Source organism: Alligator mississippiensis, chromosome 5 (genome assembly GCF_030867095.1).
Source record: "Alligator mississippiensis isolate rAllMis1 chromosome 5, rAllMis1, whole genome shotgun sequence".
Classification (NCBI taxonomy): domain Eukaryota; kingdom Metazoa; phylum Chordata; order Crocodylia; family Alligatoridae; genus Alligator; species Alligator mississippiensis.
The window spans coordinates 159376298-159396550 of NC_081828.1; the positions used below are offsets into that span (position 1 = coordinate 159376298).

At 42.9% G+C, this 20253-nt stretch overlaps 1 long non-coding RNA gene across 2 annotated transcripts in view; it reads left to right on the forward strand.

The window, feature by feature from the left end:
* Positions 1 to 20253, forward strand: part of LOC109285797 (uncharacterized) — a 183458-nt gene extending 163205 nt beyond the window's left edge. For both annotated transcript variants that reach the window (XR_009462625.1, XR_002093647.2), the window contains one exon: positions 19941 to 20253. This is a non-coding gene — a long non-coding RNA (uncharacterized LOC109285797). The remainder of the gene's footprint in view (positions 1 to 19940) is intronic.

Consider the following 20253-nt stretch of genomic DNA (forward strand, 5'->3'; position numbering starts at 1 on the left):
TATCGGTGTAACCTGCTCTTGAAAACTGCCAAGGATAGAGATTCCACAATTTTATTATTGGGGTTGTTTTATTGCTGCCATTTTATAAGTGCTTATTTGTACTTCTTGTGCTCTTTTACCCCATGAGATGATGCTTGGTGCAAGACTTTTAGTCGTCAGTTAGATCGCTGAGTAAAAGTGAGCTATGTTCATTCAGCAGGGCTTCCATTTGGGGATTAGACTGAGGAAATGATTGCATTTCTTTGGGAGTAATGGGAGATTGCCCCCTTTTAAGATCTTCCTTAGGCTCCAAAGAATCTCTTTCCTACAAGATAATTCTTTGAGGAATTTTGCTATGGCCTGAGAAACCCCCCCCGGGGGCATGTCCCCATTAGCGGGAATGTGCATTTCCATGGGGACAAATAGCAGTGGCACATATTTGTGCCGCTGCTACTTGTCCCTGAGGAATGCCTCTGCAAGTGTACTCTGGCATGCAGCAAGTTGCCCCAGGTAGGGTAGGGGAGGCTGGGGCCAGCACCTGGGCTGGCCCCAGCAACCTTATTTGGGATTTGGGGGCTTCCTGGGGCTGCAGTGGTGGCACTCTGGGCATGCAGAGCATGCCTCTGGTCAGTAGGGGTGTGCAAAATGGGTCGTATTTGATTCAGATTTGGATTCAGCCCAAATCAGAGACAGTGATTCGATTCGTTGATGGATCACTGACCCCAGTTCAATTCGGCTGAATCTGAATCTGAAGATTCAATGCTGATTCAGAGAATCAGTGATTCGGCCATAGACACAGCTTTAAATGTTTTTTCTACATACCTCGAGGTACCAGGTGCAGCTCATGAATGCTGCAATGGTGGGGTGGATGGAGCATCCCACAGGAGAGCGTGGGGGCCCTCTGCGTGCTTGGCACTGAACCCAGAAGTGGACCTGAAGTACTTCTTGTCCAATTCTGGGTCCACTGGGGGCCCCCCTCCACACCCCTCTGGCTTGGTAATTGGCTGTAGAGGGACTCCAGGTGCCCCCCCAGACCCAGGAGGCACCAGTCACTGAGCCAGGAGAGTGTGGGGGGCCCCCCGCACACTCCCTGGTGGACCTGGAAGTGGACCAGAAGTGCTTCTGGTCCACTTCTGGGTCTGCTGCGGAGGGGACTGGGGAGCCCCCCACACTCCTGTGGGACGCTCCATCCACCCCATCATCACAGCATTCACGAGTTGCCTGGTACTTTGAGGTATGTAGAAAAAATATTTAAAGTTGTGTCTATGTCTGAATCATTGAATCTTTTTTAATCTCTCTGAATCAATTCAAAGGGTTCTGATTCGATTTGGAGAGATTAAAGGGCGCTCTGTTAAGATTCCAATTTGGAGATTTGGTCACCAAATCGGGCTGAATCTCCACCGAATTGAATCAGGGACCAAAGCTTCACACAGCCCTACTGGCCAGTTAGGCTCCAGTTTCAGGTGGTGCATGCTGCTGCCATGTGTGCTGCCCTGCTTTTTTTTGGTATGGCTTTTTTTGTTATGGGGAGATCCCAGTGTCAAAAACTGCCATGCTGCAAAGTAGCAGTGCGGCAAACGCCTGCATGTGCAGCACATGTGGTTTACAGTACCACAAACCACACATTCACAATCATAGGGACACGCCCCTAGTACAAACATTGACTTGATTATTATGTATGAAGAGGCATCAGAACTGCACATGAAATCTCACTGAATAATTGGTACTTACCCCAGTACAGTTGCATCAGTTCATCAATTTGCTGCACTTAGTCAAATGGGACAGTTCTTCATTGAAAACTGATGGAATTTTCTGTGGGAATAAAGGGCACCTGTACATGTGACAGAGCTCTATTAATTAAGTCTGCTGGAGTGTGCTAATTAGTGTGCTCCAGCAGCCTCCATGTCATGTGTATTCAGTGTCCCCACATTTCAAAATGGCGGCAGGGGCGCTTTAATTAAAGCTTATCAAACGAACTTTAGTTAAAGCACCCCCACCACCATTTTGAAGCGTGAAACTCTGAATACACGTGGCGTTGCAGGTGCTTTAATTAGAGCAGCTCTCAGAACCTCTCTAATTAAAGTACCTCCCCCAGCCCAGCCCATGTGTATAGATGCCCAATTTTTTTAATGAGCACTTGCCCATTTTAAAAGAAATATTGATAGGTGAAAGTCCAAATTAGCTGTTTTGCCTTTCTTGTTTTGTTCCAATAATATTTTATTTCACTAAGGTAAAACTATTTTGTTCTATCATTCATTACTTTTGTTTTGAACTTTATTGTTCTACTGTTTCATACAAAGGGTATTATATTTGCTAATAGTATAAGAATCTAATAGATTGACATTATGACATCAAAACAAAAAGATTTTACTTTATCAAAGTGAAACCATTTGAATTAATCCAAACAAGTTCTTTGATGGCTCTGCAACAAAAACATTAGAATTTGTTTAATAGGAAATGTTGGAGCTTAAGTTTTTCATGAAATGAAATGAAACAAAATTTTGGGATGTTCCATGTCATGGAAGCAGTACTAATCTACCATTAAAATTAAGATCATAAAAAAAAATTCTCATTGAGAAAACATGGGCAAAGTTTATTCCCTATAAAGAGACCCTCGTTGTGGTGTTTTATGGTTCCCCAGAAGTAAAACCAACTCTTCTATAACTGTGCTGTAGAATGAGTTTAATATAATAGATACTTGGTAACTGAAAAGGGTCATTTTTCCCTTACTATTTCTATTTTTACATCTGTGATTTGGCTCAAAATGTAAAATCTAGGGAAGGTCTTTAAATGTGAACACCTGTCTTCCATGGACAAAATATTATAATTAGTTGTCCAGTACTCAAAGTATTGTCCATCCTCTCAAGGCCTCTTGGGTAAATGCATGCCACAGTGTTCTCAGACAGGGAGACCCTTTCCACATTATTTTCATCCTGATTTGTTATCTCAACCCTCTTTCTACAAGCAAAAGAAAAGCCCTTGCCTTAATACATTCTTGGAAGTTGTGCAAAGTACAGACAGGATCCTGAGGTCTTCTGGTTTGTAACAAGGCAAGAAGATTGCTTATTTTTGCAAATGCAAAGCAACCCTTCATTGCTTTACCTGCCAGTCAGAAACTGAAAAGTACAGAGATGTTGGTTTTGGCTGCTGCTGCTGCCTTGTTTTTAAGCCAGCAGGGATGTATAGAATAAAACAGGATGCCTCCATTGGTATTAAAACCAGTATGCTATGAAATACCAGCAGGCAATAAAAAATACATCAAATACCCAAGCACAGGCTTAAAACACTTCTGCATTTGCTGTGAGTGAGGTTCAGGGTGGACCTTGTATCTCTAGGGCTCCTTTTTCATTGTCTGTTGGAATCTTATCGTTACCTCCAAAAAGAGATACTGGAGACAGATTGTGCACTATTGCCTGAATCAACACTGTTTGGCAGTACTTGAGCTGTGCTCTTATCTCGAGCCTTAACTTGGTCATAATGAACCACTATTCTATTGCCACTCAACCCCATTACCTAGCATGTAATATTTGAAGCATCTGACTTAAGCAAATAACACTATTAAATCTCTCCTTCGTAAATGATACAGACTTTACGTTGTGTAAAATGCATTTTAATTCTTTTAGTGTAGAGTGCTTGTATAAATTGCATGTTTTTTTTTACCTGAAAGCTTATTTATGTCTCTCCCAGCTATGTCAGTCCTATAAAAGATATTACCCCCAAAAATCCTTGTCTGTTTTTATCACAATTTTTTGAACTAGATCTTTGTATTGACTGATTTTTTACAAAGTTATTTATAATGAGGGATAAATTTGCTCTAATTAGTTTAATTCAGGTCACTATGCTGAGTTGCTCTAGAAGAGGATGTATTAATAATGAATTTATTGTATATACATTGTATAGATCTAACCTACCCACTTGTTTAGATATGCCAGAACAAAATAAAGCTATATATACTATTGCAATGGAAATGCACTTAGATCTATTTATATCCAGGGATTTCCTGAATTAAGCCAAAATTGCGGTAAACAAAATGAAATAGTTTGTGTTCCTATGTTGTACGTTTGCACTTGTGTAACAATCATGTAGTTTTGTGCGAGCTTTTTCTAATCTGGACCATCACTAAAGACAAAGCTAATGCACTAGAGCCGGACACATTTGATCCTGACTGTATTTCATATAGAACTGTGAGGTCTCATTTGAACTCTTCTTCCTATTAAAATTCTTTTGAATATAGCATTGTATAATAACTGTTTCTGATTGGGTTATTTAAAAAGGTGTACAAAGCTGGACCTGGAAAAACAAAATCCCCTTGTTGATTCATTTGCAAAATGTTCAGGAAAGTAAGAACTGGCAAAGAATTTCCAGCAGGAAAATGCATGCAAAGGGTTTAGAAAACTATTTCCTGAATCAACGAAACCCTTCTGCTTGGACCAGCATAAAGACAGCAGGAGCAAGTGCTGCAGTGACTCCCTTCTGGCATTCTATCCCTTGCCCTGTGTTCACAGGAACAAAGGATATTCCAGGAAAATATAGAACATTATGAACTCATTTTTTAAAACCTGGATGCAAAATGTGCATATTTAAAAAACAAACAACCCCCGCCCCTCCTCCCTCCCCCGGTGCTTCCCCTGCCCTAAAAAAAATCCCAAATCAAACCCGTGTTTCCCACCACCTGGAAGCACAATTAGGACACATTTAATCATTCAGAAAACCAAGTCAGCATTGCATTGTCCTGGCTCCTCTTTGTTAGCAAGATGTAAAATTAACCTTTATGTTGTCTTGCATATAATATACATTAAAACAGATTAAAAATATAATGATTTTAACAGTAGTCAATGAAGTCAGTAGATAGTAGGTGACAGAATTCTTTGTGCAATGGACTCCTGTCATACAATAGTTGCCAAAAAATAAAATACAGTTTCTTACTAGGCTATATGGTGTCAGATATAAAGAACAAACTGTGACAACAGTGAATAATTAAAACGCTTACATTCTTGTCTGAATAGTAACTGGGTTGAGAACTGAAAAAGATGGTGGCAGCACTTCCAAACTGACTTGGAGGCAAGTGGTATTGCAAAGAAATATGAGACAGTGAAAGACATTATTATTATTATTATTATTATTATTATTATTACAGTGATAGAAATCTGGTAGCATAGGTTCCAGTTCAGCAGGGCATAAGCATACATTAAGACCATCACCAATCAGCAAAACACAAGTGCTGAAGTCCTAGCTTGGTTGTGATTACAGGTATTCCTCGACTTAAGATGTTTCAAGTTACAACAAATGGAGCTTACAACGTTTATAAATTGATACCCTGTTTCAACTTTCTGATGTCAGTTTTGACATTACGATGCTTGATCCGATATGACACCATGCCAGCGAACAAGTTTGCTGTATCGCCCATCTCCCTGGAGAACATCTGTCCAAACTTCCTTGGACACTTTCTTGAAGGAAGCAGACCAGACTCCAGAAAAATCTGCAGCCAAGACTCCTGAGAAGACTCTAGTCAAGAAACCTTCAAAAAGTCCAACCAAGAGCCCTTCAAAAAGTCCAGCAAAGTCACCTCAAAGTCCTTCCAAGTCAATATGATTGCTATTTACAATATAAATACATTAATGTAGCTATATTACTTATCTATAATTGATTGACTACAAAATTCTGGGTTATGTTTGATGAAAATAGGGTATCCGGCCTTGGTTAAGGAACCAATCCGCCATTTATAACATTGTTCCTATGGGAAAATCAGTTCTGAGTTATGACATTTCAACTTAAGACAGTTTTCAGGAACCAATTGTGTTGTCAGTTCGAGGACTGCCTGTATATGCTATAGCACTGTGATTCCAAACACATTCATCATTGGATCTAGCCTGCCCTTAAGGGGTGCATCCAGACAAGTGTGCAGGTGCAGTTTTCAGTACCACACGTGCCACACATGCAGGCTTTCACTGCACTACTAATTTGAGGTGTGGTGGGGTTTTTTGACCCTGGGAGATCCTGGTATCAAAGAAACCTGCACCAGAAGAAAGTGGGGCAATCCACATGATGGAGGCATGTGCTGCCTGAAATCAGAGACTGGCCGACCAGAGCCATGTTTGGGCTGCCAGCCAGGGTCTGCACTCCTGGATCACTGCTGTTGGAGCCTTGGGAGGCCCCAAAAACCCCAGGTAAGGCTGCTGGGGCCAGACCGGGTGCTAGCCCCAGCCTCCCTTACCCCACTCAGGGCAACTTTCTGTGTGCCAGAGTGTGCATGCAGGAGTGTTCCCTGGAGACAAGTAGCAGCACAACTATGTCCAGACTCATGTCCAGAAATGAAGGTGACACATTTTGCTTAAATAGAAACATCATTTTAGCTTATTTTAAGCTGGAAATAAGGTACAAATTTTCAACAGCACAAGTGGTTAGCTACGAGAACTGATTGCCAAAGTATGTAATAGATTTATGTCAAGATTGTGTGACTTTTCCATTACTAGTCCCTTCCTGTATAATTAATTATGTTGCACTTGTAGTATATGATCACCCTCTATGACCACACTGAGGAGTATGACTAACATCTGTGGTACAGTTTGTTCTCTCATCCCCTCCCTATGGGGAGAAGAGTGTGCAGCAGAGAGGCTTGTTTTGGTGTTCTGTGGAATGTCAGAAAAGGCAAGGGCAGAGGAATGTGGGAAGGTTTGTGATGTTTCATCCTTCCTGGTAGAATTAATTCAGCCATTTTGAACCAGCCTGCAGGAAAGTTTTTGTCTTGTACAAGGCAAAGAAATGTTTATCCTTATAATGGAGAGTTCCATTGTGCCAGGGGAGACCAGTTGTAAACTGGAGTTGTCATCCTCTAGATTTCTTTTAGATATTGTGGGCTCTGACTGTGTAATACTTTACAGACATGGACCAAAACATTGAACCTGACCTCTGGGAAACCAGTAAAGCATACAGAGGACAGGTTTGAAGTGCTCATAGGAGTCTTGGTTGTTGAAGAAACTGCTGCAGAATTTTGTACTGGTTGGAATTCCCTGCACAGATCCAGCACAGGGTATCAGAAATCCTCTGTGGGCAATGAGGAACATCATGTCAAGATCAAAGGTGTAAAGTGATGGTGATTCACTGTGTCCCAGCTCCCCATCTGGTAGGTTCTTTAGCAAGCCACGGAAATTGGTGGACTCTATGAATCTTCATGGTCTTTCTTGTGCCCTGGAGGAGCACTGATAATTGCCTTAATGAGGTAGTGATCTAACTCTCCAAGACAATCACGGGTTGTGATGTCCTCAGTCTTGATACCCTGATCAGACCTAGGGTGTAACTGCCACTGTGGGTTTGGCCAGTGATGAAAGTCTCGGAATGTCATAAGAAAACAAAAGAGTTTTAGGGATTTCATATCAGCAACCTTGTTGATGTACACTGAGATGAGAAGTCTAGAATACTTCACCACTATTGCCAACAGATTATCAATGACCTCCTTTATGTGGCTGTAGTCTGTGGTGGCCAGAACTGAAACTGCCACAGCCACAGCCACAACCACTGCTTCTTGCCAGGAAGGGGATTGAAGCCAGCTTGTGCTCCATGCTGGAGAGGGACTGAACCCAGAGCTGAACCTGGAGCCATGACTTGGGGTAAGCAGCAGTGTGGGGGAAGAGGGAAAGAGGGGCAAGTGACAGGAAGGTACAGGTGTTGGGGGACATAGACACTGTGAGGAGGGTGTAAGTACTATGGGGGAAGGGCAAGTATGGGGCAGAGCAGGCACAGGGGGGCAGACAGCAGTAGGGGCAAGTGGTGGAGGGGACAGGCAGAAGAGAGCAAGGTGCATGGGGGAAAGGAGTGGGTGTCAGACTTGCTGCCTGCCCCTGCCTCACTGATTGCCTCCCTGCTGCCATTTCCCCTGTTACAGCAGTGCGGGGCTGGGGGAGTGACATATTTAAGGCAACCACCCTATAGTTAGATTCTATACATGGAAAACCATAACAAATGCATACATTTTCCATATATCAAATCTAATTTTGGGGTGGTTGTCTTAAATTTGAAGTCATCTTGGATTGAGGTAAATATGGTAATATTTATCCATACGGTAATATTTATCCATATGAATAAAAGAGAACTAATAATAAGAAAAGGTTAAATCAACAAGAATTTTACATGGCTTATTTTAAAGCCTCGCATTTCCCTCGAAGCTAGGTAGTCACAAACCATATGTTTGGTTGTGCTGATAATTCTGATGGCTTGAACACATTATACATTTTAATCAGTGATCACCTGGCTGAGAACCAGAGCCTTCTGTCCAAATAGGCTCCCCCCCTCTAATTCTGCACTTCTGTTCCTTTATACTTATGCTAGCAGGTAGGCCTGTTCAGCTGTTATGCCATGAACTGCTTGCTAAAGGTCAGATCTAAGCTAAATCAAAGTTTCCCTCTAGACCCAACCTGCAGGGAGAGGGGATGTAGTTCAGCAAATATCCTGTCCAGGGCTGGCCGTTCCTATCCCACACAACTGCACAGCCAAGGGGCCCCCCACGGCCATGAACACTCCAAATCAGTGCCGTAGCAAGGGGGTGGGCTGTTGCCACCACTCTGCATTGCTGTTGCCGGCTTCATGTCTGGCCGCTTGCCACCTCTTCCACCCCCTCCCCCCCGCTGCTGCCGTTGGCTTCAGCCACTCACTACCTTCCCCACCCCCACCCCCTGCCGCCAGTTTCTTCACGTCAGGGGGCCCCAGAAATTGTAGGCCAGCCCTAATCCTATCTCTTGCAGTGAATCCCTCACCCCACAGATGCAATTAAACACTGACACAACCGCAGCTCATCAGCAGCCATCCTGTAGATTTTGCTGTTTGTCATGCTGCCATAGGAGTTGTTATACCCATTGTCCTGGTAGATTCTGGACTTTCTGATAACTCTGCAGATTTGGACTTCGTTAAAGCCAGCCAGACCCGAGTTCAATCCAAGGCTGCTTGTAGCACCTGAGGTTCCCTACTATCTTCTGGACCCAGGATGTTTCAGACTGCCCCACTGAGGTCATCTTCCAGACCAAGAATGATTTGCTAAAATTTGGTTCAGTCTACTTAGTGAATTTTCCCTCTGTACTTGGCATCTCTGGGCTTGCTTTATATAGCCCTTGGATTCAGTGGCCCTCAGGAAGAAACTGTTTTGATTTGAACCACTACTGTCAAAACTGCCTACTGAAGTTAGGTGCAATTGCAGAAGAGTATCCTGACTCCATGGCACTGGGCCCTGATATTCTAGGGACCTCCAGGATTGCTGTAACATGTTCATCAGTACCCTAGCCACTTTCTAAGTCAGGTAGTATCATAACCATTGCAGCATTCCAGATTAGGTAACATAATTTTTCCAGTGCATTTAATAAGAGCGAGGACATTCAACCACTGCACAGACTGCATGGTTAACCTTCAGCCTGGGGCAGCTGTTTCTTTTGGTCATCTCTACTCACTGTCAGAACTGGAACTTGAGGCCCTGAAAGTTTACCTCTAAGAAAACCTCTAAGATTTATTCACCTCTCCAGCAAATACCCTGATCGTTACTAATAAGAAGGATATCTTATTGCACCACTGTGTAGATTATCAGACCCTGAGTAGGATCACCATCCAGAATTAGCACCTGCCACTTTTCATTAATGAGTTATTTGAAAGACTCTGCCAAATTTTGTTATTTGAGAGAGACTCAGTTTTTTCACCAAATTGGTCCTCCAGAGGGCATACAATTTTATCTATATCTGTGAGGGCGATAAATGGAAAACCACATTGTGTGTGATATATACATCATATAAATTATGTTTTTAGGGATGTAATAGACCTACTTATAAGGTCACATATCTGGATGATGCTCTCATTTTCTCAGGAATGCAGAGGCAGTACAACCATTTGTTCTCTTTGTTTTGGAATATCTCCACCAGAATAATCTGTGTGCAAAACTGGAGAAATGTGGATCTGCTCAGATCATGGAGATGTTACTGGGTTATATACCACGTTTTCATAGATTCATAGATTCATAGATGTTAGGGTCGGAAGGGACCTCAATAGATCATCGAGTCCGACCCCCTGCATAAGCAGGAAAGAGTGCTGGGTCTAGATGACCCCAGCTAGATGCTTATCTAACCTCCTCTTGAAGACCCCCAGGGTAGGGGAGAGCACCACCTCCCTTGGGAGCCCATTCCAGACCTTGGCCACTCGAACTGTGAAGAAGTTCTTCCTAATGTCCAATCTAAATTTGCTCTCTGCTAGCTTGTGGCCATTATTTCTTGTAACCCCCGGGGGCACCTTGGTGAATAAAAACTCACCAATTCCCTTCTGTGCCCCCATGATGAACTTATAGGCAGCCACAAGGTCGCCTCTCAACCTTCTCTTGTGGAGGCTGAAAAGGTCCAGTTTTTCTAGTGTCTCCTCATAGGGCTTGGTCTGCAGGCCCTTAACCATACTAGTGGCCCTTCTCTGGACCCTCTCCAGGTTATCTGCATCCCTCTTGAAGTGCGGTGCCCAGAATTGCACGCAGTACTCCAACTGCGCCCAATAGACCAGCGCCCAATAGAGGGGAAGTATCACCTCTTTGGATCTATTCGTCATGCATCTGCTGATGCACGATAAAATGCCATTGGCTTTTCTGATGGCTTCGTCACACTGCCGACTCATGTTCATCTTTGAGTCCACTAGGACTCCAAGATCCCTTTCCACTTCCGTGCCACCCAGCAGGTCATTCCCTAGGCTGTAGGTGTGCTGGACATTTTTCCTCCCTAGGTGCAGCACTTCGCATTTCTCCTTGTTGAACTGCATCCTGTTGTTTTCTGCCCACTTGTCCAACCTGTCCAGGTCTGCTTGCAGCTGTTCCCTGCCCTCCGGTGTGTCGACGTGTTTTCTCACATGCAAATAAAGCACATCTTGGTCGTGGAAGGTAGAATGTAGAAAAAAGATTTTTCCAAAGATATGGTTGACTGTGTGACATAGAGTAAATCCTCCTGGAAACACAGAGGGTACCTGTACGTGATAATGGAAGCTGCTCTGACATGCTGTAAGTACAGTGCATCAGAGCACACTCAATTAATCAAGTTTGCTGGAGCATGGTAATTACTGTGCTCCATCAGCCCCCCAAGTCTCATGTATCAGTGTCCCTGCGCTTCAAAATGGTGGCAGGAGCACTTGAACTAAAGCTTGTCAAACGGCTCTTGGAACTGCTGCCCCGCTACCCCCGGAGCATATGTAAAAGTGCCCAGAGTGTTCAGGAAGTGTGACATCCCAGGAGACAGCCTGTGTAAGGTAACAGGAACTTTCTGCCACACTATTTTGACCCTATCATGCACATGGTGTCTGCAGGCATGTTCCTTTTTCAGTGAAGAAAACAGCTTCTTTCTTAAATACATTTTTGGGGGGCAAAGTGCATGTGGAAGTAAGAAAGTATAATCATCTCTTTTGAAGGACTGAAGATAGACTGCTGCAAGGTGGACTCTGAGAAATCCAGTCTTTCCCAGATTTCTTGGATTTGCAAATTTTACTTCAGGTTTACTAATAACTTCTCCAAACTTGTAGCCCTTATAACTATACATCTTAAGAAGGGGGTTGGTTTAAATGGTCATCAGAAGCCAAGTTTACCCTCAACCATTTGGAGAAAGCATGTAACCTCTTCACCCATTCTAGCATAACTTTTTTCAGCAGCAGCATGTCCCCAACTCTTCAATCAGGCCTCTTACCAGTGAAGACACCAGAAACAGATCCACTCAGGAATCTTGTATCTCTAGAAGCTGTTCCTACAGAGCAGAATTATGACATCTGAGACAGCAAGATTTCATTTCAAATGGCCAGGTTTCTACTGAAGGTCTTCACTGATCACAAAAAAAAGCTTGGGTACTTATACTCTGTCAGAAGTCCAAAGAAAAAAAATTCTCAAGGTTCAATTTTATAGTTACTTACTGGCCTAGTACCTGAAATAGGAAGGCAGATGCCCTGGCTCCATAGGACAGATATATAAAATCAACCCCACAGGCACCCTCTGCCTACTAATGTTATTAATAGTATTGTGGAGAATGGTTTAATGGAACTGCTCTAATCTTTCCTACCCTAGAATCCCTTATTCATTTTTTACCTAAAAATCTTTGTTAGTTGAGCTGCAGAAAGCTGAGCTTATTGTTCTTTCTGCCTTTGCAAATTGCATTGTAACATCTTATGTGAGTTAAACATGTTGGAAAAGGGTAAGAATTGCTATCCTCTAACCACTAAAATCTAGGCAGGCAGCAGTAACAGAATGTGAGCTGCATTTTAAAATTAGCTTTAGCTTTGGATTTATTAGTTCAGTCAAGCTCTTTGGTGGGAATACATGTGTGAGTTAAATTTGCTTTGATGAATTCTGTTTAGACTGTTAGCTAAATAGATTGTTAGTTAGGGTTTAGAATTGTTTGTCTATAGGAGTAATTTATTAAATTTTATCCTGATAATTAGACTAATTAGATTTTGTATTATGTCAAGGTAGAAATAATTGAATGTTTATCCTTGTCATTTGATTACAATTTTTGAAAGTCAAAATGTAAAACTGGAAAACTTTGTCCAATTAATATTATTGCTCTATTGAGGGGAGGGAGCAAGAATGCCTGAGGGCTTTGGTGGTTTGTGGAGACAATTTATTTATTTAGTAAGTGATGGATCTGACTCAGTTGCGTTCACATCTCTGTGGAGACCTCTTGCATGTGAGGTCCCAGCAAAGGGGCATTTTTCAAGGATTCCAGGAGAGGTAGCAATGCTGTGGTGGCAACACCTCTGCTCTTTGCATAAGTAGAGGGAAAATTCACCTTGCATTCATCTTGTGCTGAGATGCAGGGAAACGATTTGTAGCAACTGTTAGTGGAAATCAGACTCTTCTATTTTGCAGGCTTGTTGATATGGTGTGAAAGAATGCTGATCCTCAGGGGCGTAACCATTTCCCAGGGCTCTGTTTCAAGGCTCTGACTGCTGGTCTGTGGTCATGTGAACTTGGTCACTTGATTCAGCTGACATGCATGTGCATCCACGGTCAACACTATTCTACCTATATGTACAAATTGAAGAACAAACTTAGCATGCACTTGAAGCTATTATAGTCAAAGTTTCCAGGAATGTTTAGTAAGGAACCTTCTCCTTTATTCTAACAGATACCCATACCTCTGCATAGATGGGCTTTACTTCCTCGAAAACATAATTACCTGAACAGGTCAAAAAAGGGATTTCTTTTAAAATACTCCTTTGTAACCTCTTCAGGACTAGTCTTTTATTAGCCTGTGTGTAGGCTAAATGAGAGGCATGTGTGCACAACACTTTACAGCGGACTAAATGCTTCTGTACCACTTTAATGGTGTCAGTGTTTGCACGCCTTGATAGCATATTTCACATTAATTCCAGCTACTGTAGGAAATTTGGTGGCATAACGCTCCTTAAATGACTTGGGGCGCAGCAAACTAAAACTCCTTCGAGGGGTTTTAGTTTGCTGCTCCTACAGCCTCGGAACGAAGCACCAGGCTCTGTGCAGCTCCACAGCTCTTCAGGAAGCCCTATAGGCAACCTGGCAACAGCCTGGGAAAGCAGACTCCACCCAAGAAAAGTGATGAGCCTGATCTTCCCCGCCTCCCCACTCTGGAGCCTGCCTGCCTGCCTGAGCTGCCCAGGGGCCTGGTGCTTCCCTCCGTGGCTGCGGTGCCCTCCGGGATTGCCCAATCTGGGTGTCTGCGGGTGGGTGCCACCTGGGGAGGGGTTGCTGCTGCTGTGGAACCGTTCTGCCTGCCAGCAGCTTGCCCTCCCCTCCCTGCCAGAGAGGCAGATAAGTTGCAGGGGGTGTGCATGACACAGGGGTTTAATCAGCCCTAAATTGAAGTGGTATTTTTTAAAACCCACTGCTTCAATTTAGGGCCCCTGTTTCGTCTACACATGCCCTGAGTCGTAGTATAAGCAAGGCTTACGCTGAAGTCTCAGAAGGACAGATGGATTGAGAATTCAGAAAAACTGCACATAGTTTCTCTATTGCTGTAATCATAAATCAGTTTAGAAACTGATACAGTTAAAATAGGTGCATTCACACTTGGGGGTGACACTAAACCAATATAAACATGTTTATTAGTCGTTTCTCAGCACAGAAAGTCATATTGATTTAACTACTTAAATCACACGCCTACCCAGAAAAGTCAGATTGATATAACAACCTTCTATAAATCAGAATGTAATAACTTTTTGAATTTCCTAATAGATTTCAGTCTCAATTCCAGGGTCAGCCTTGGTATTTTTCCACTCAACAGCTGCAGTGTTCTTATTCAGCAGGAAATAAGCAGACATAGTTTTATCAGGAAAAATATGTTTAAAAACATTTAATTAGAAACAACATTTTAATTAGAAACAACATACCACTCTTTCCGGCTTTAAGTTCTCACAGGGCACATCTCCACAAGACACTATGTCACTGTAGTAACACACTACAGTGACGTAGCATCAGTGGACAAAAATCGTAATGCTGCAGCTACATTGCTGTAGTGATGCACTCTCTCAGCATAGCATGTAATTACAGCTATGTAGCAGCCAAAAATAACTGGACGCAGTACGGGCTGTTACTGTGCCATCATTTACTACTAAATGACGGCGCAGTAACAATGGCACTGTAGGAGCACTTGTAGACGCGCCCACGCTATTTCATTGTTGATCTTTTTAGTCTCTCAGATAAATAGGAATGAAAATATTAACTGTACATAGAAATATTTAATATTTAAATGTCCATGGAAGACATTTGCCAGCCCAGATACTGAAAACTCAAAGTATGCTGAAAAACTCAAAAACTGCTGTCAAACAAGTTTGTCTTACACGTATCAGATGATCTGATGGCCAGTTCTGCTCCCATAAAGATGAGGAGGGTTAGTATTATCTTCAAAAACAGCAAAAGACTTTCTGTGTGTGTGTGTGTGTGTGTGTGTGTGTATGTGTTGGTAATAACAACATGATCATATGAAAAAAACTGATATATTTACGTTAAGGCAATGCTATCCAACTTATAAGTGGCTGGGTGCCGCAAACCCCATGGGCTGCACCAGTGGAGGCTTCACATTGCAGGGATGGCACAAGCAGAGGTCACACAAGCAGAGGCCACAGGCCTCCCAGGCTTCATGCCACGTACATGCATGGGTGAGTGCTTCCCACAGCCCCATGACACTGTGGGTGGGCAGGCGATCCCCCATCCTGCTGTACCATGGATGGGTGGGTGAACTTCCCCTCACATGAGCCGGCACCCACACCGCACTCTGCTGCTTCACCCATGCCGGGGTGATCACCCCCATCTGTCACTCCTGTGTGGTACAGCATCACACCTCTCCTGCAGCTCCCCTGTGGCACTGCACTGCACTGGTGCTGTGGGCTGCTGACTCACTTGGCACTGTGGGCTGTGCTGTGCCTCCCAGCTCCACCCTGCCCTGCTTTACCCGCTGAGGCTGGGTCAGCCAGCAGAAACTGGGGAGAGACAAGGAGCCCCAAGACCCTGGCTGCTATTGCAATTGGAGCAAGGGACAGTGGCAGCCAGATGGGAGCATGGTGGGGCCCCATGCTAACCCCTTGTGGGCTGCATGTGGCCAATGGACTGCCAGTTTCATGGCCCTGCTTTAAGGAAACTGGCTAATGTGAAACCTGAGGGTGTGTGCATCCCATAACTGTAAAAATCCTATGAATTTATCAATATGGAATTTCAAAAGAGAAGATAAATATTCAGAATCACACACAGTTTTGTCTGGCGGAGCTTTTCAAAAGCACAAATAAAATGTAAATGCAATATCCATTTGGACTTTCAAAGAGTGCTGGACACCTAATTGTCCTTTGTGCCTTTCATAATCTCCTGTGTAATCTCTCAAATAAATGTCTTTGTGACCTAGCACATTGTACATTAAAAAAATTAACTATGCCTCTATAGTCTCAGTCTAGATTTGAACACAGACTTCGATTACAGCTGTCAGGGAAGTCACAGCTGTCAGGATTTTCATATGTTTCATTTTTTAATTTTTAATTTAAAGGTATTGATTTGTCATTTTGAATTTTTTTTCTGTAGTTAAACCAAACACTGAACAAACTCCACTGAGAATCTTAATAACTTGGGAGTTTAATACTGGACTGGAAGGGAAAGAGCAGTAGCTCAATGACAACACTGTTTTGACAAAGAGGAGTAGACAGTTAGAGCTACAGGAGTTTTAATTTCCCTGAGGGGTCATAAGGTTTGGTGCTTTCTATTATGTTAAAAGAAATCTAACTGAAGAGTTGTTTGGTTCATTAATTCTGACGATTTGTGGCACACACATTCTTCCTGTTATGTGTACTAAAATGGAGGACAGAACAATGCTTAGGATATTTGGTTGTATTTACATTCGTTTTTCCCCTTTCCAAAAGACCCACTGAGATTAAGAATCAATCCTCTCTCCCCACTAGAAGTGCAGTAATTCAGGTTGTAGTAACACTAGCAAATTAAATAGCCCAGGGCACTTTGCGGTATCTTAGTCAGGAGTCTTAAAGAACTAGTAGGAAGTGTTTCCTGGTCCTGCAGAGGAATAATGGATAGGGTGCAATCTGACTAGATATTTGAAGGTGCCTTGAATTTGGGGTTTTGTGAAAGCAGGTCTTCAGGTGCTGAGCAAGAATTACACGGCAGCCTTAAGTGCACTGTAGAATCGGAAGGGTCCAGTTTGGTTGTTTCTTCAGTTGATGTGGTGAGGGATTGTGACAGTTATCAACAGAGAGCAGGGAGGCTGTATTAATGCAGGGAGTTTCAGTATTTGTCATTATTTCATTGGCACATGAGCCAATGAAGTAACTTGATGAGTGAAGCTGAAACCATTGATACAACTCCCTTATGGTCTGTGCCATAGTCTGTCTTTTGCTCCTCATGTTTTCCTCTTAAGTGTGATTTGCCATGTTTTCCTCTTAAGTGTGCTTTGATACTGTCATGTTTGACATCTCACTGGGCAGGAAGCCCTCTGGTTAAATACTGTCCTCTGAATTTGATACCTTTCTTTTGTTGAACTTCTCTTTCTTTGCTCAGAGCTCCAGTTGCTCTGGTGAAAGAGGAATTCAGGTCTCTTAAATGTTGCATATTAGCACATGTGAAATTTGGTCCCATATGATGGTGCTTTTATCCAAACCAACTAGAAATATTTTTTCAAGTAAAAATTATTGAGAAATGGGATTAAATACTTTTAAAAATATGTATAAATGCCTATTCTATGCACGGCTTTGACCAATGGTGTAAGGAGATATTTTTTGTTAAGCACAAAATATTCAAAATTTAAGAGAGAACTGGAGTTGCACTCTATGACCAGGTCAGAAGAAATTCCCCACTCAAAAGTCCTACTCCGCAGAGCATGGTGTCAGTGGTAGCATTCAGAGTGAGCAGGATGGTTTTGTTTCGAAGTGAGATGTGTAAACTGAGGTTTTCACATCAGGCTCAGTATTTTAATGGAACATGTTTGGACTTTTTTTGAAATCCTGAATGATAAATGGCTGCAATAAGACTTTTAATGGTATATATAATGACCCTCAATGATCAGAGGGAGAAATAACAGGAGCCAAGATACTCTCTTCTAGGAGCTTGGGGGTCTGATGCAGACCTAGAGAGTGACAGAAGCAGATGCTAAAAGAGGACAATGCCCTGAAGTGATAGTTGTCATCTGAAGAATCTCCAAATTGTGGTTCTCATTACAACCTGGGATTAGGAGCCTAGTAGTCTGTAGTGGGAGAGGCTCTCCCTTTCTCCCACCTGAAAAAGATGAATTCTGGGAAGAATGGCAATATACAGCTTACCTCTTACTGCATAGAAGAGATGGTTAGTTGGGAAGCATTTTTTTGCTGCTGCTGCAATTTTTGCTTTATTATGAGAAGCCTGCCATTCCAGAGGGAGCTGTGCAAGCCATTTAAAGGCCACCTGAGAGCTGTAGGATTAGTGTAACTGTCTGTGACAGGCATATCCGGTGGCTGTTCCATATTTGGCCCTGAATTCCCAGTACCTATTTTTGTTACTGAAACCACTGCACAGTAGTCCCTCTTTTTATTCAGCTGACCACCAAAGTGATTATAATACTTATTGATTATTCTGACAAAATCAGAAAGCCTGAACATTTTAAGCCTCGAGTGAGCGTTTATTATGCTTTGTCAGGAAGAGTCTGATTCCAGATAATTCATTTTGCAATTACCTACTTAAATAACTGATATTAAATGCAGTCAGACATGAAACATCTTGGATTATTTTTATTGTATTTCTTTCGATTGTTACAGAGTTAAAGAAAATAAATGTATTAAAAAAGGCTGACGCTCCAAGGCCTCACATAAGCAATACTCCATGGACTTAAATGGCTCAAGGATCCATCTTATGATGATGATTTCAAGAACATAGGGATGTGGGTTCAGATCACAAATTAGTTGGCAGGGACCCTAGAAAGGCAGTGTATTTTCATAGATTTCATAGACATTAGGGCTGGAAGGGACCTTGGAAGATCATCGAGTCCAGCCCCCCGCCCAAAGGGCAGGAAGTCAGCTGGGGTCATAGGATCCCAGCAAGATAAGCATCCAGTTTCATCTTGAAGGTGTTCAATGAAGGCGCTTGAACAACCTCCGGTGGCAGGCTGTTCCAGACCTTGGGGGCTCGGACAGTAAAGAAATTCTTCCTTATGTCCAGCCTGAAACGATCTTGTAGTAGTTTGTGACCATTCGACCTCGTCATCCCTGGGGCGCTCTGGTGAACAAACGTTCCCCCAGATACTGGTGGTCACCCCTGATAAACTTGTAGGTGGCCATCAGATCACCCCTGAGCCTGCGCTTTTCCAGGCTAAAGAGCCCCAGGGCTCTCAGCCTGTCATCATAGGGTCTGCTTCCCTGACCTCTGATCATGCGTGTGGCTCTTCTCTGGACTCTCTCAAGCTTCTCCACATCCTTTTTGAATTGTGGAGCCCAAAACTGGACGCAGTACTCCAGCTGCAGCCTCACTAAGGCCAAGTACAACGGGAGAATGACGTCCTGGGATTTGCTTGAGAAGCATCTATGGATGCAAGCCAGCGTTTTGGTCACTTTACTAGCCGCAGCATCGCTTGCTCTTTAGACAGAACAACACATGAAAGGAGTTCAGAAGAAACCATTCCTAGCTATACTTAGTGGAAGAGAGGGTAGCAGAGTTGTGGAAACTTTAACAGAAACAGTTAAAAATAAGGGGCAGGGGGAAGGAAAGGAAGAGTACTTGTAATTTTGAGTTGAACTGGCCAAACAGCAGTGTTTCCCATTTGCAGGAATTTTTGTTTTGGTCTGAATTGGACTAAACCCTTTCCCCCCCCAGATATTTCTGGTGAGCTGAAAACTGCCCAGACCCTGAGGCTGCTTTGTGAAATTGATATGCTTGTTGGTTTCACTGCTTAAATCTGCGTGTCTGTCCAGCCTGAAGACAGGCTCCCTGGACCTGAAACCGAAGCAGGGTTTCCTCTCCAGCACAAAGTTGCTGAGTAGCCGTAATCCCCTCTGTATAAGAGTGTGTGTAGGCTTGGAGGGAGTATTGGGACAGGGTGTGGGGGATCTCCCCTTGGTTGGGGTGGGGTAGTGGGAGAGTGCGGGTGGGTGGGAAAAAGGTTTCTTGTGTCTGGACATGAGTGCTGATTGGGAGGTGAGATTTGGATTGGCGGGAAGGTTTACTTGTGTGGGGTTTTGGGCAGGGAGATCATGGTTGTGGGGAGGGATGTCGCTGGAGTTCTCAGATTTTGGAGTGTTGATTGAGGACTACGCTCTTGGTGTTTTTAATTAAACAATTTGGGCCCAACAAAAAGCCTTTATTACTTTTCCTATTTTATTGGAAACTTTCTGGATGGCTCTAGTTTTGAGCCCTCTTTCCCTATGAAAGTATATTTCAATGCATGTTAAGTACATTCATCAAATACAAATCACTTAAAATTAGGGGGAAAAAAAGTTTATGGTGTCACCTTTAATCTCTATTACATTTTTCTGAATTACAGGATAAGAAGATAAGGAAGGCCTTTTTGATCATCCAACCCATCTTCATGCTGAGTACAGTATTGCTTTCCTAAGTAAATTTTTCATTGGTTTGTCTGGCTGGGTTTTAAAGCGTTCCAAGCATTGTTTAATTGTCTTGGAAGACTGTTACCAGCTATATATATACGTGTGTGTGTGTGTGTGTGTGTGTGTGTGTGTGTGTGTGTATATACCATCTGCATTTTTTCTGAACCCTAACTTAAATTTATATGTTAATGTAATCAGTTTATTCTAGTTATAATCTTGTATATTAAATTAAATAAAATAATTCCTCTA